The following is a 14,352-nucleotide window of genomic DNA, read 5'->3' as shown; positions in this document are numbered from 1 at the left end:
GGTTAAAATATCATGACTCTAAGAGGCACGAGTTTGGCTTGAACCCATTGAAATTTTTTTAAAAAAATAAAATAAAAACTTAAAAATAATGCTTAAATCAGAGACCAACAAAGTAAATAAGAGAAAGAGGAAAAGTAAAAGGCTCAGATCTGCCATAGGAAAATAAGGTATTGCAAGTTTCTCTGCATCTTTAACTATGAGGTGGCTACAAGCGATTGTCTACGATGTAATAGACCATCCAAGCTTACCCTGCAACTACAACAACAAGAATAAAAATACATCACTTCCATCAATCTCTCTAGACTCTCTAGGTGTATCTCGCACAGGCAGTCATCATAGCTTCTCCGAGCCTTCGATTGCCTCCCCAGGCCCCCCACCTCCACCCGAGCTTGATCAAAAAATTCTTTTCAAGCTTTCGATCAGGCTTAGACTCGATGATTTTAAGAAAAACCAAGTCCAGGCCTGGCCCTAGCCTAGGCCCAAGCCCGATCCGAACCCATTTGGGCAGGCCCGAACTATTAGATGGCTGCAAAATAAGAAGGTTGCAAACTATGAGTAAATTTTTTTTTAAAAAAAAAATAAAAACTTAAAAACAGTGCTTAAATCAGAGACCAACGAAGTAAACAAGGAAAAAAGGAAAAGAAGAAGGCTCAAATCTGCCATTGAAAAATAAGGCATTGCAAGTTTCTCTGTACTTTTAACCATGAGGTGGTTGCAAGCGGTTGCCTGCAATGTAATAGACCGTTCAAGCTTGCCTTGCAACTACAACAACAAGAATAGAAATACATCACCTCCATCTCTCTATAGACTTTTTAGGCACATCTCACACAAGCAGTCATCATAGCCTCTTTATGAATAAAGCACTACTGATTTTTGGTTGGATGCGGGCTAGCAGTACCGGACCCACTCTCGGGCCGGGCCTGGACCGAGGTAAAGATATATCCAAGTTTGATCCGAAATTGAAATGGATCCTGTAATTAGGCCCAAGTCCAGCCTGAACTATTTCAAGTGTAGGCTGAAGCTCGATCCGAATTCGAACTGGCCCAAAGCCCATCAAGTCGACCGAACCCAGCTCCAATCTTAATAATTATTAAATAAAATACTAACTAATTAATTAAATTAATACCTAATTAATTAATTAAATATCTAATTAAAATTAATTAATATATTAAAATAAAAATACTTTTAGTGATGGCTCAGCCGTCATCGCTAATACTCCCCAAAAGTATGAAAATGCAGGCCCAGAGACACCGATGATGTAGGAATGATGGTGTGGGAATGGAGACGGTGATCCGATTGGAGGACGGCAGATCCAGCAAGGGGGGCGATAGATCCAGCAAGAGAACGATGGTGTGGAGACTCCAACAGCATGGGGATGACGAAGGGGGAGGCGGCGCAAGGGAACCAAGAGAGGGAGAGAGGGGAGGTCACAGTCACTAGTGGGAGAGATGAAAATCGAGGGCAGCGGGGAGAACGAGAGGGTGGGGGGGTAGTCGGCTAGTCACCAGAGGGAGAGCCAACCTAGAAATTGAGAGAAAAAAATGAGGGTCAGAGAGGGGGGTCAGCAGTCTCGATGGGAGAAAACGAAGGTGGGGGAGCGGGGTGGGGAAAAATAAGGACAATCGCCGGTGGGGGAGCCAACCAAGAAATCAAGAAGGTCGGGGAGGGTGATCGGGGAAAAATGAGATTTTCATCATCGGGTGGGGAAAAATGAGGGCGAGGGAGGGGGTGGGGGAAAACGAGGGTGGTCGCCAGTGGGAGAGCCAACCCAGAAACCCAGAGGGTCGAAGAGGGAGGTTAGGGGCCGGGGAGGGGGGTCGGGGAAAATGGGGGTTTCGATCATCAAGTGGAGGAAAATACGGGCAGGGGAGGGGGTGGGGGAAAATGAGGGCGGCCGCTGGCATGGGAGACAACCCAGAAATCCAAAGGGCCTGGGAGGGGGGTCGGGGGCAGAGGAAGGGGTCAGGAGCAGGGAAGGGTGTTAGGGGTCTTAATTGTCGGATGGGGGAAAACGAGGGCAGGGGGGGACGAGGGTGGGGAGGAGAGGCAAAATAGTTAGAGAAAAAGTTAGGGTTATTAATGATGGCGAAAGCCGTCGCTAATAATGCCATTGGTAATGATTATTAGCGACGAACGTTGCCGTGTCTAATAAGATATTTTTATCGTTAATAATCTTACGGTCCAATTTAAAAATAAATTATTACTTATTAGCGACCCAATGTTGCCATCACTAAAAACCAAAAATACCATCACTAATTAATTTTTCTTTTTTTCGATAGCTTTTTTTTTTGTCGCCATTGATGGTCAATAAAAAGGGTTATTAACGATGGCAAAATTATCATCACTAGTGACTGTCACTAAAAATAATTTTTTTTGTAGTGAAAGAAAATGAATATGAAAGAAGTTATACATCTAAATATTTATAAGTTGAAATTATATATAAATCAATTGCCGATACTGTTTAATCATATTAGTTGATAACTTTTAATATCTCAATTTGATACCTTGGGTAAGAATATGAAGAAACTCTCTCACCTCTACTATTGTAACACAAAGTCTTTGAATTACTTGTACACGAGTCCCTCTTTTTTTATGTCTCAAAAGGCCCATTTTTGAGTTGTTTAGCATCCCCATATATTTAATAGGAATAGCTTATTTGTAAGTTCTTTAATATACGTATCTATATTTAAAATCACAATTATTGACAACTACCATTTGAAAGCTATGCACTCTATTGGGTAATTCATTCAAAAATCTCTTGCATACCTACATAAAAACTTAAACTTCCATGATATGACTTCAAATAACTTACCCTGCATATCTAAAGATATCCTATGATTAGCACAACTGCTCACGCCTTAATGGTGATGGGTGACAAGTGGGAGAGTTATCCTCACAACTCTCCATTTTCTATTTCACTATGTTCATCATTATGTCCATCGACACTTATTAAGTTTCTTACTTCACTTTTTTTCTTGACAGAGCAAGAACTGAAATAGTAAATGAAAATTATATAGCATGTAATATGACTACATCTATAGATGGCTGACAAATCCTCACTTTCCTTTATATATTTCTTTGTTATCTCTCTCTAAAATAATTTCAATAGAGAATATAGATAGCCATTGTAACAGTCATTATTTTAAAATTTAATAATTCTAAGTAATAGGGGCACACAGGCGCTCCCCTGCCTTCCCTTTCTTTTTTTTATTCTCTTTTTTCCTTTTCTCCTATGTTTTTATATTTTTTTTCTTATTGCGGTTCTTCACTTGTTTTAATCATTAAATGAAATTTCTGAACTACCTTGCCATTGTTTAGCAAAGAAAGAAAATATTGGCTAGAGTCTTTTGAAGAAAGTTATAATGGTCATTAATGTAATAATTGTTACTAAAAATGACACTACAAATGTCACTAGGTAAAGGTCAATGAGCCTAATATCTTATGAACACAATTTTATGAGGCTAAGCTATTGGTAGAGGCAACTTTAGCTAAGGGTAGCAAATAAATTGGATCAGATGTTATATGGATCAAACTGAAAATCTATCAATTGCAACCCAATTAGTTTGTGAAATAGGTTAACAATCTAAATTAAACCCTTTCCTTAAAGAGGTAACTGGATCTGGTGTTTCAAAAACAGATTGTATTAGATTAAACAGGATAAACAAATCTTAAATGATTTAAATTTCATAACTATACCTACGTGATCCAACTTTTGGACCAAATTAAAATCAGTTAAATAACTTGAATATGATCTATTTAACAGATACAGAATGAGAATGATCTTTTGTAGTTCGAAATTTTATATTGGACCCAAGAACCTAATTCAGATAGGTTATCATTCAGATTGGCAAGTTGATTCATAGATTATCACCCTTAGCAAGGCAACACTAGCCATTGCAAATCGATGAAACCAGTAAGCCATCGCATCAACCAACATCCTGCCTCCTATTGTGGAAAACCAAACCAACAAAGTTTCTTGTTTTTATAATTTCTATTGTTAGTATTATACAAAATAGAACATCACAAGAGTTTTTTGTTAGATTTTTTCATGTATATCATTCTAAATATATGAAATTACACTAATATCTCTATAAAATTATTATTTATATATATACCCCTATAAAATACTTATTTTATATGTATCCTTTTTATTTTTTTGTGTGCATATATGTACATGCTATCTAATACTAATAAGCAGTTTAAAAATTAAAATGACTAAAAATGCCTTTAATGAGTAGATATGCCAAACAAAAAATTTATAAGGGTTTACAAGTAAATAGTAACTTTGCAAGAATATTCATGCAATTTCACGTATTTAAGAGGATATACACTCAAAAAAATTATTAAAAATGATCAAAACTCCATTGAGACTTGCCAAGTTTTCATGACTCAAAGTGATTGAATTATCTTTATTGGAATTACTTTTGTCATTTGAGCATGTGCCCCCAAGCTTGTTTGATTAATCTTATGATATGTTAATATAGTCTTAAATTGGAATACATGGGCCAAATCAACATTTACCTCTAAATTAAATAAGTCACATGATTAATCTAATAGTCTTTGAAGCACATGCTCAAATAGCAAAAGTCAATTCTAGTGAACATAATTCAATTATTTTTAATTAAAGAGGATGATAAAAAAGATCGGTATTATCATGCCATGTGATTCTATATTGACATCAATTTTGGTAAAATAAATCTTGATGCCTTTATGAAATTCTCTCCTCAACAAATGACCAACAACTCATCATTTATAAATCACAAAAATTATTTTATTGATCTAAATATCCATAATTAATTTAAATTTAATATGTTGTATTTTTTAAAAATAATATAGAATATATAGATGTCATAGACTCAATAGTGTTAAGTACATTAAAATCAAAAAAAATAATAGTATTATCAAAATGGTCATCCAATTTTCTAACTTGACCTAGTTAAGATGTGAAACAAAGATAAATTGACAATATCATTTGGCCTTTTTTTTTTTTGACTTGTTGATTCAACCAAGTCATGAAAAACTTGGTAAGTTTGGACTCCCAACTTGCTCAGGTAGCGGCCCACAATGTGTTTGTCATCTGGGAGCTTCTTCTTCAAGATTTTTTAAGGTCAACTTTGATGGCAGTGTCAGAGATAAGAGTGGTGGTGTTGGCTTCGTCATCTACAATTTCACATTCGAACTTGTAGCAGTCAGGGATAGTCATCTCTTTGATCCATCTGTTCTTTCTGTAAAGCTCCAAACTGTGTGGGTTAGGATTACTTATACACGTCAGATTCTTCATGCTGATTATCTATCTATTAAGGGTAATTCAGCCACTGTGATGTGTTGGCTTCATCAGTATATGCATGGAGATGCTAAACACCCCCTACTGCATGACATAGCATCCATATTATTGGAATGCATAACTTTTACTATTTCTATGAGGCAAATACGACAGTTGATTGGGGTAGCTGTATTTGTTGCGGAGCACTCTGGATCGTTCCTTTGGACTAATTTACATGAGATCCTTATTTCTTTTAGGGATATTTTATTTTCTGATTATCTTGGATATATTCACATTAGAAGGGGTTAAATGTTCCGTTTTATCAAAAAAAAAAGAGGATAAGTTTCAATAGAGTTTTAAACTTTTTTTAATAAGTTTTTTTGAGTATATATCCTTATAAATATGCAAAATTGTATAAACATCCGTAAAGTTGCTATTTCTGTGTATACTCAAAATTTTGTAGAATATCTATCTTTATGGATATTTCGGTTATTTTAATTTTAACCACTTATTTCTCAATAATTTTAGATGGCATTGGTGTATATCAAAAAAAATAAAATAAAATAAAGATATGCGTGCAAAATAAATATTTTATGAGCTTGTACATACACACTGCAACTTTGTGGAGTATTCATATGGTTTTGCATATGGTTTTCGAAGATACGACCAAGGATTACCCATGATGTCATCCTCCATGAGCTCTATTCTTGGCTTCAGAAAGATACGAGCAAGGATTAGCCATGATGTCATCCTCCTTGAGCTCTATTCTTGGCTTTAGAACAGAACAACATAAACTTTGCATTCTTTTGGAAAAGGGAAAGCTAATAGCGAGGTAAATCTAGGTCATAATCAGCAATCCTTTGGTCTAACATGATCTGCCTAAAAACTAAGGCAATGAACTTTTCTCCAAAGGCAGATTGGGCACTTCGCTTGTCAAACACCGTAAACTTACCGCCCCTTATTAACGAGTGTAACGAGAAACTTCCTCCAAACAGTCGATAGTCCCAACTGGATTTCCATTTCAGTGAATCATATAACCAGAAGTAAACAATTCCAAACCAAATAATATTAGCCGCTGACGAGAAATTGTTTCACTGAACCAAATAGGCTAATGTTCCCCATTCTCCATCTTTACTCCTAAAACTCTTTCACAAACCTTTGAGGGATGGAAGTTCTTAGCTACAAGCATGCTAGATAAAGACTTGTATGTGGTGCGGCCTGATGTGTAGCAAAGAGAACATATGGGCCTGAGAAGTGGTGGAGAGACCAGCTTACTCTTCCATTTGGTGATGGGTGGCAGGTGGGAGAGTTATTCCCTCCGGCTATTTGTCTTCACCATTACCTCCATTGACACTGACTACGTTTCTTCACTTCTTATGACATGACACATGGTTACCTCTATAGATGGCCAAAAATTCCTCAGTCTCAGTTGTATCTCTTTGTTATCACTGTCTGGATCACTTTGAATAGACAATGCAGATAGCCACCGTAAAGAATCATTATTTCAGTATTTAATAATTCCAAATAAGAGGTTAAATAGCAGCTCCCCTACCTTCCCTTTCTTGCTTATTCTCTTTTTTTCATTTCTGCTCTGTTTACTTTATTTTTTTCCCTTATTATATCCTCTTCCCTTATCTTATTTAAATAAATGATATTTGTGAGTAGCTTCCATTGTTTTGCTAAGAAAGAAAAAAATTATAGCGGCCAATCTATTATGGAAATGTTATGATGGTTATTATACTCTCCTGCATTAGACTCAACAGATATTTGCGTTACTTTTCCACATCTCCAGTTCTTATGCTCTGCTTCACAATCACAAACAAGGAAATCACAAGGAGGTCTGGATACTGACTTATATTTGAAGTCTACTAAAAAATATTTGTTAGTTTTTCTATAAAACTTGAGTCATGGAAGGTGGTGCATTATTCTATTTACTTTCTTCAAGAACATCATCACTCTTGATACTTTGTGTAAGTTGCTTGTTGCATATCAACAGAGTTCGAACTGCATGCCAATTCATGTGCAATGGTCCTCATATATGTTCCATATCCCAATTCACAAATGTGGCAATCTATTCCACAATAGCTCTTCTGTTCCTTCAAATCTCTACTGTTTCTCTATATCTATATTCATCATGCAAGATTACAGGATCTCTTTGTCTATAGTGCTATTCTCATCATCTACAAGCTGCTGCATCATCACTTGTTTGTTGCTATATGACTCTTGTATTTATGAATTTTACAAAGTTTTTTTTTTTCATAGGGCTTATTTATTTCTGCTGTTACTTCTACATAATCTTCTCATGCTTCTGTTTTAGTTGCGGGAGGTTTTGGTCATTTTGACACTCACTTTGTGTGATTAGCTACTCTTAGTTGCATTCTTTTCAGTTTTATTAATGCATTGCCAATGGCTCTACTGTTTATCCAAAAAACAAGAAAAAGGAAAACATAGTCTCAGAGTTTAAAATCTATTGAATAGAACTTTGGGCTTTGCCCTCCTTCACGGACACACACCACACAAAAAAAAAAAAAAAGATAGGTTCTTTTTTTGGCAAGAAAAAATGGAGAAAGGTTATTACTCAAAATAGCAAGTCGTGTCAGAGATGTTCCCCCAGTTATCGGGCCGAGCCGTCACATCACCAACATCCTGCCTCCATCCTGGAAAACCCGGCAAACAGAGTTCTCTGTTTTTCTGTTTTCAAAAGCAGAACACTCCAAGGTAAATTTATTTTTTTAAAATTTTTGGTAGACTTCCCAAGTCCACCGTCCCGGAGAGAGAATATTACGCGGAGAGCGGACGCGCCGCTCTTTTCGAGCTACCGAGCTCATTTTAGCTGCCGATGACTACCGGGCGGACACTTCCTCGCAGCACCTGCGAGGTAATTTCTCCATCCTAACCAATTCCCGCGTCGTCTTCGCGTCGTCGTCCTCCAGACTCTCTCCTCTCAAGCGCTCGACACCATTTTATAAATAAACGGGAGCTATCCATCTATTATTTTCTATTCCCTCTCTCCACACGCATCCCCAAGCCATGGCTCTCTTCTCCGTTTTCGCTGCTCCTCATGTCCTCGTCCTCATCGCCGTCCCCTTCTTCCAGAACACAAGTGGCCCCAGAAGCGACGAGGTAAACCAATCCTCACTCTCAAATCCATATACCAACAATTCGGCAGAAATCATTGCTTCTAATCTTCTACTTTTCAGGTGATTTGCGCCGAAGACGTCGAGGGCCAGCCGGCGAAAGGGGTGGAAGCCGAGGTAGATCCGAGGTCCCGGGAGAGCTGCCCTGAAGTCCATGAGGTAGATTGCTTCTTGTCCCCTGCCGTTTATGGGCTGCTTTGGAGTATTCGATCCACCTTCGGTTAGCTACAGGGGGTTGTTGTTACGGAGGAGAGTGGGAGAGGAGGAGGAGCTCAAAAATTGTGCTGACCGGGAGCACCGAGTGCCCAGAAGTGTATGTTTCTGGCCCAGCCACGGCTCCAGCTGGTGTTGGCCCGCAGCGGCGGCGTAGCAGGAATAGATCCCTCTGCAGTAACGAGGTAAGTGAATTTGATTAAAAGATGGGACTCCTGAAGATTCAGAAGCAGATGCGGTGAATCCTCACTTTAAAAAAAAAAAAAAAAAATCTTTCTTTTTTTAGTATATAAAGGGATTCTCTATGAAAAATATATGCTAAGACTATTAGGCCACAGTCACTTCCAAGTGGATAATTTTCTAAACAGTTGATTGCGCCATTCCCCTCCTTCCTCTTTGATCTTTACTTTTACCTCTCTATCCATCTATTTAGTCTACTGTTCCTATGGCTGCAGCTGGAATACCTTGTTTTCAATCTATTTTATAAAAATCGATGAAGAAGATAAGCACAAGATGCATGAAACACATTGTTGAGATAGGAAGTACCTTATAAATTAAACGCCACAGTTTTTAGCTCCACTTTAATGACATCTCTCTTTTAGATGGAAAACACATTGTTGTCATATGCAGCCATGCCAAGGAGGAAATCATTTGGTATAGCTTTTAGCCTCTAATAGGATCCTTGCAAGCTTAAAGACCCACCACTTCTGTTATGTCATTGAGATTTTGGTTGATTAACACTAGCAAAGATGATGATCAATTAAGGAAAGAAAGAAGTGAAAGAAACTAGAAAGTGCAAGAAAGAATGCAAATCATCCTTGAAGAGGGGAGAAAAATCTTCGCTTACCCCTCTTGTTGTGTTAGTAGAATCTGATTCTTGGACATACATGGATAATATAAGATTACTGCAATGGTCTATACTCAATTCACAATTCCTTGAGTTTATGCAGAGGTAGTAGCTCCAATGTCGTTTATTTACATGATTTTTTTTCTTTACGAGCATATTAATTAGATTCATTCTTCATCATGATATACTCAGAATTACTGAATGTGCCTTGATTAGAATGATTGACAAATGAATATCATAAAACTGATATGGTATCATATGAGATTGCTTACTGGTTTGGTACGGTACCGTATCGACCGATACGGCAAATCTTGTTGGTATGCAAGGCTAAGTGAACATTTTGTTTTTGTTCATGCACTCATGCTATTTGTTGCTATTGGAATTTCCATGATGCGAAAATGCAAATATAAATGCTATTTGTCATAATTTGAGTATGTATATATATATATATATTATATATATATATTATATATATCATTTTCTGCAATTTTTTAAAGTCAAAGAGGGCTTTGTTGCCTTCCTCTAGCAGCACCATCATTTACATGCTGAAACATCTTGTGGGGGAGAAGATGAGCAGCGTCCCACAACTCATATGCATCAGAACCTTCTGGAAGAGGCGAGTTCGTACCATGATCATAGTGGAAACAATCCATTAGATCAAGTAATCCAGCTAAATTATATGTTATTCAGTTCTTTTTTTTAATTTTTTAAGCAGTATGTTCTGAAGATAATATGATGACTCAATGTTATCCATGACAGCAGCCAGATTTTCCTGCAGCAACCACTGGTAGAGGTGCATTGGAACCAGATGAAAATAATAGAGTGATCGATATGAATTCAGAGTTGGTACGGTGAACTTTGAAATATATAAGTAACCTAGGCTTTTTATATTCTCTTTTATGATAATTTCAGCAATATGATTATACTAAATCTTGTGGTGTATAAGTTAGCTTTTGGCATTCTAATTTTTGCATGGCACTGTTCTTACTATTGAATTTGGCATGTTATTTGATAACAAGCTCCAGATTGAGGTTTTCAGTCAGTTCTTCCTCTCATCCAGCTAGTGCATAATATGCACTAAAAAAAAAAAAAAAAAAAAAATTCAAACTCCATATTGTAGTCCATTTGCAAAAGCAATATCCATATTACCAGAAAACTGATGTTATTTAATGGTAATGTATGATCTGTCTTTGTTCTAATTTCCAGCAAAAAGTACTTGTGTAAGATCCTCCAAAACCACTCCAGAATAAAAGGAAAAAGAAAAGTAACAGGATGAAAATAAAGCAAATATGGTGAATGACAATAAATGGTGAATCCAATCTTCTAGGTGAACTTCACTTGAGTCATGAGAAACAAGAGCTCATATTAAAGGTTCTAAGTTAAATGTCAGAAAATTGTTTCTTCTCATTTTAAAGGTTCTCAGTTAAACATCAGAAATTGTTTCTTAGGGTTCTTATTTGAAATCTAGTTAACTATATTAAATTAGTTACATCTATGAACTCATAAACAACCTCTAGTTAAGCTGGTTGAAAATTTATAACCCTTCCAAAGTTGGGTTAATTATAAATTGGGTGCCATTCCTCTGTCCATGCTCGTGCTTTTGTGTTGCATCCTGTGTTTGTGCTCGGGCCCATGTTTGCACCCATGCTTGGGCTTGCATACTTATGCTCCACATGCCTTTGTGTGCTCTTCACCATAATGCAACTGCAGTATTGTCCACCTTGCACCTTCAATTACTTGTAAACCATGATGTTGCCCATGCTTGCCTCGTTATGTCATGCTTATGCCCACCTTGGCATACTCATGTGCCCCACATCTTCATGAGTTCTTTTTTTACTGTGCACATAAAGAACATCTTTCTGTTTCTTCTCCAGATCTCCACTATGGACACCTTATTCTATATTCATGCCAGCTGCTGTACTACTGTCTGGGGCTTCTTTTTCTTCCATTGGCTGGTCACCTGGCCTTAAATTGTTAAGGACGTATGGTGGCCTTGCACATAATACAGACACATGCTTGTGAATTTGTGATCCTCTGACTCCTTTAAAGCTACATATCTTATTGGCAGTTTTTTCCCTAGTCCATATAAACATACATTTGAAGGCTTCTTAGATTCATCTCTTTGAGATGAATGAAGCCTTGTAGGTAAGGATTGTCAGTGTCCTCTAGATATGCTCCAATAGTGTATATTGGGAAAATTAAGTTAGGCTTCTTTTTTCATTGAAAAAGAGAGAAAATCATATAAACTTAATTTACAAACTTTTTCCTTTTCAAGTTCCATTATGGAGAATTTTCACATCACAGATAGGGTTGTTAGGGTCTTGTCTCAGCGAAAGGACTTAGAAATTGTACAATTGCATGTCATAACTATTCATGAAGTATTCGTGCTTCCATTAACTCAAACTATTTAATTAAACGTGAATAATTAATTATGTCTTTTGTTGTCTCTCATGCTTTTCTTAAAACAAAGAAAATTCACGCATAACAGTCTTCTAAATATAGACAATGTACATGCATACCAGATTTTCTCAATTTGACTTCTTATTTTTTTATCTTTTGAAAATTTCTGCTTTCTTATCATGTAGCCAATTTTTCTGAGCTACAACCATGCTAGATAAAGCAATGTTGTCAAAAGAAAAAAAAGAAGAAAAAAAAAAAGCTTGTAGATATTTTAGTTGTAGCATTTAACAATTGCAATCTAAGCCACCTGGATGCATGTAGTGCATTCTTACATGGTAATCTCATTAGAATGATGATACCTCCTGGTTTCGGAGGTGAGGAGTTATGAGTTTCTAATAAAGATATTTTGTTGACATGCTAGAGCAAGCTGATGAGAATATGTTTGAAAAGTGATCGAATAATTTTTTTTTCTTTTTCTTTTTTTTGGGTGCAAATATTTACAGAAGATTGGCAGTCAAATTTGTCCTTGTTCATGGCTAGCATTCACATGAATGGTGGTTGTTCCTTTTCAGAGAAAAAGATTTATTTCTGTCTAAAATCAGGTGTAGTCATAGTTCTATCTTGGGTTGTTAGCAGTCAAATCAATCATTATTTTTGCAAATTACATTTGTGGACTTAATCTTCATCACCATTTCTGCTAGCTTGTGTCCTGGATTTAATGCTTGTCTATTATCTTTTGTTGCTTGTATGTCCCTTGCTACTTTTTGTGATGAATCTGAAACTGGAGCCACTTTATCCAAATGCTAGGATGGAAGAGTGAGTAGAGAAGAGAGGAATAGAGAGACAGAAGCAGAAGAAGAGATGAAGCACACCTTAAAATTTTCTTACTTTTCAACTGGCATTGCTGGTGCTGGAATCATAGGCATTTTCTCTGGATATCTCGGAGGTCAAACGGGAAATGCCCATACAATCCCTTTCAAGGTCTGCACATTCTTCATGCTGGCCACCTTTGTATCTGGAGCTGCTATGCTGCTTCTCACGTTCCTCCATCTTAGCAGCCGCATCTGTATTAAAATCTTCAGAAGCCTCAAGTATATAACTTTGGGGTTTTTAACCCTTGCAATGCTTGATATTTCCTTTCTTTTCCTAAAGATTTTTGCCATTCTTGCCTTTGTTCCAACATTGTTTATAGTGATGATTGCATTCTTTATGGCTTTATGCCAAAATGGGCTCCCATGGAGTCATCACTAAGGTAACAATGGCATGTCATTCCATCATTTATCCTAAGCTGTCTGAAACATTTGGATGCTGTGGATTGTCGTTCTCAATCCTAGCCTCTTGTAACTACGTAAATTAGTATGTAAATAGATCAGTTACCCAAAAGGATTCATGAAGATTATATTATGATTATTTTTGTACTAATATCATTGTTGTTTGTCTGCTGTCATTGGAAAACAGGGAAAAATAGAGAAACTATAATAGCAGAATGCTTACTTTTGGGGAATCTAGATATGATACAGATGTTGCTTATTTCTTCCATTTCACCGCAACTGAATGGAGAAAACAATTGGGAATTTATATATTTATGGTATCTTCTCTTTATAGCAAGCTAGATATACTACAGATGTTGCCGATTTCGTATTGGTCAATATCAATGGCTTTTATCAATCGATAGACCAGGTTTGGTATGGATTATTAGATATAATCTATGGAGCTAGCTGCTGAGAGCACTTTCTGCCTCTATTAGAGGAGATACTCCATTGTTCAAATCCAGCTGTGCAGTTCGGTAATGCCATTAACTCGTACTCTTCACCTAAACAGCCAATAACATTCTCTTGCATTGGAATCATTCTTAAAATCTATAAATTATATAACAAGTGTCAGTGCAGGGATTTAAATGGCTCTCCTCTAGCCTTAGCTTCCATCCAATTATTCACCGTAGTGGTAATTGTTAACACATTCCCTATATTGACAACCAATTAAACCATAATTGTCACTGGTGGATGGTAATCTTATATTTCACAACCTGAAAGAAACAGTCCTTTAATGAATTTAGGCAAAGGATTTGAATGTTTCATGGAAATTAGCTTCTGCATTGGTTGTTCTTGTCCCAGGCTCCATCCACCCCCAAATGATACAGTTATATTCCTCTGCCTCTCCTTTTCCCTTTGCATTCAACTGCACTTGAGCAGTCCTCACCATGCAGGAAAAAAAAAAAATGCTCGGATATACCTCTTAACATCGTTTGGATGTCCAAAGTCAGAGTACAACTTGCTATTTTCATGCACTTCATAGCTTGAGCTTGTCAAAAATTGTACAGATTTTGGGGCTTGCATATCTTTCAAAACTAGCGGCATATCACGGCATACACCACTTCCTGATAAGCAAAACGGTTTTCAGCAAGCGATAGCTTGGATGGTATCATCCTTTGCTACCTGGGCAGGGGTCAGAGGCTCAATTCTGGTTGGAGTCGGCCCTTGAAGGATGGAATG

General features: G+C 36.9%; 1 non-coding gene across 1 annotated transcript; it reads left to right on the top strand.

The window, feature by feature from the left end:
• The first annotated feature begins 8,039 nt into the window (after positions 1 to 8,039).
• Positions 8,040 to 13,264, top strand: LOC105037493 (uncharacterized). The gene is made up of 5 exons (XR_012134375.1): positions 8,040 to 8,386; positions 8,464 to 8,559; positions 9,990 to 10,121; positions 10,220 to 10,306; positions 12,668 to 13,264. It is a non-coding gene; the product is annotated as an uncharacterized protein (transcript).
• Positions 13,265 to 14,352: the final 1,088 nt, after the last annotated feature.

This window comes from Elaeis guineensis, chromosome 9 (assembly GCF_000442705.2).
Source record: "Elaeis guineensis isolate ETL-2024a chromosome 9, EG11, whole genome shotgun sequence".
Lineage (NCBI taxonomy): Eukaryota > Viridiplantae > Streptophyta > Magnoliopsida > Arecales > Arecaceae > Elaeis > Elaeis guineensis.
The sequence above is the reverse complement of the archived record's forward strand: the minus strand, read 5'-3'. Positions and strand labels throughout refer to the sequence as shown.